Source organism: Coregonus lavaretus (genome assembly GCF_964263955.1).
Source record: "Coregonus lavaretus genome assembly, chromosome: 22".
Lineage (NCBI taxonomy): Eukaryota > Metazoa > Chordata > Actinopteri > Salmoniformes > Salmonidae > Coregonus > Coregonus lavaretus.
The window spans coordinates 2,150,111-2,152,274 of NC_140009.1; the positions used below are offsets into that span (position 1 = coordinate 2,150,111).

Below are 2,164 nucleotides of genomic sequence, written 5' to 3' on the forward strand. Positions count from 1 at the left end.
AGGTGATCTCACTCTGTCTGTCGGAGGTGATCTCACTCTGTCTGTCTGTCGGAGGTGATCTCACTCTGTCTGTCGGAGGTGATCTCACTCTGTCTGTCTGTCGGAGGTGATCTCACTCTGTCTGTCGGAGGTGATCTCACTCTGTCTGTCGGAGGTGATCTCACTCTGTCTGTCTGTCTGTCGGAGGTGATCTCACTCTGTCTGTCTGTCTGTCGGAGGTGATCTCACTCTGTCTGTCTGTCTGTCGGAGGTGATCTCACTCTGTCTGTCTGTCTGTCGGAGGTGATCTCACTCACCGTTGTTGTTGGCGTACAGCTAACTGTGCCCCTGCAGATCTGAATTAACCCAATGTATACACAGTAGACATGCTTCTGGAGACCCTACTACACTACTGCTACAACACTGCTCTACTAATAGTCCTACTACATGGGAGAATAGGCCAGGGGTAGGAAACTGGATTCAGTCGCGGGCACATTTTTGTTCGAGCGGCTGCTCGGGGGACCGGACCATAATAAAAAAAAACTATGTACCCAGCAAATTAACCACAAGTAAGCCCCAAAATAAATTGTATTTGGAAATAATTTCATACCTTGCTTGCATTGAGATTCGATCACATATACTGAGTGTACAAAACATTAGGAACAACGGCTCTTTCCATGACATTGACTGACCAGGTGAAAGCTATGATCCCTTATTGATGCCATTTGTTAAATCCACTTCAATCGGTGTAGATGAAGGGGGGGAGACAGGTTAAAGAAGGATTTTTAAGCCTTGAGACAATTGAGACATGGATTGTGTATGTGTGCCATTCAGATTTAAGTGCCTTTGAACGGGGTATGGTAGTAGGTGCCAGGCGCACCTGTTTGAGTGTGTCAAGAACTGCAAGCGCAACCGTTTCCCCTGTGTATCAAGACTGGTCCACCACCCAAAGGACATCCAGCCAACCTGACAGAAAAGGCTCCTCCCTCTGTAACCCCCTTCTCTGGATTATGCTGTTCTAAGGGCAAAAGTGGGTGTAACGCAATATTAGGAATGTGTTCCTAATGTTTTGTACACTCAGTGTACGTCTCTTTTTATTTGTAGGAATATTTGGGAACAGATTTACTGAATAAAAAAATGTATTTTTTTACAGAATTCTTGGTGATTTACAGTGTTTTTTGACCAACAACTAAAATAGAAGACGTGCCCTTTCTGCTGAGAAGACGTGCCTTTTATGCTGAGAAGACATGCGTTTTCTGCTGAGAAGACATGCGTTTTCTGCTGAGAAGAGGTGCCTTTTATGCTGAGAAGATATGCATTTTCTGCTGAGAAGACGTGCCCTTTCTGCTGTGTTTGGAAAATAACTAAAAAACGTCTGATTTGGTTTCCAAATGTGACATGAATTGCTGTTGGTGACATTCAACAATGTGATGTTCCACAACAAACTTCTACTATAAATGACATTGAAGAATACGGTACTGTAGGTACGTTACTGCCATAGACTGTAAGAATAACATACTGCTTACCTTGATACTTTATCCAAACTCCCCTGTAGAATATACAGCGTAACCACTCCTCTGGAAAGAGAAGGCTGCCGGGCAGAGCAGTGATCGATGTCAACCCAGGCATGCATCAACCGACCCAATCCTTCCTTCTCAACTCATGCAGTATATAGTCCCATAGAGCTCGTAACAACGGGAACCGACATGCCACGACAAAATCATGTAAATTAATGATGACGTGTAAATGAAAACACGCGGATATTAAAAACTCCCCAAAGTCGTCGTTAAAAGTCCATAAGAGCGTTCCTCCTCTCTCGTTCCGTATCGCATTCAGACAGCGCAGCTGCGCCTCTGCTTCAGGTGGGGAGACTGTACAGAGCGACTTGTCCGGGCCATACCAAATGGCCAGATGCAGACGGGGGGGAGAAAAGGAACGGGGCAGCAGATCTTTGAGAGAGAAAAGGAACGGGGCAGCAGATCTTTGAGAGAGAAAAGGAACGGGGCAGCAGATCTTTGAGAGAGAAAAGGAACGGGGCAGCAGATCTTTGAGAGAGAAAAGGACGCTCATAGTAGAATTTTCAACTCTAAATCTAATTTGAAAAGTATAAAATATGTCACTTTACATCACTTGGTGTAATTGTAATTTCTTTGGTAGACGTTTTATTCACTGAATTACTTGTCAT

General features: G+C 44.5%; 1 protein-coding gene across 1 annotated transcript in view; it reads right to left on the reverse strand.

The window, feature by feature from the left end:
• The window catches only part of LOC311150020 (uncharacterized protein), a 78,126-nt gene extending 76,293 nt beyond the window's left edge, over nucleotides 1-1,833 (reverse strand). Inside the window, exon 1 of the mRNA XM_084187262.1 lies at nucleotides 1,506-1,833. The gene's annotated coding sequence lies outside the window, so the exon portion shown is untranslated. The remainder of the gene's footprint in view (nucleotides 1-1,505) is intronic.
• Nucleotides 1,834-2,164: the final 331 nt, after the last annotated feature.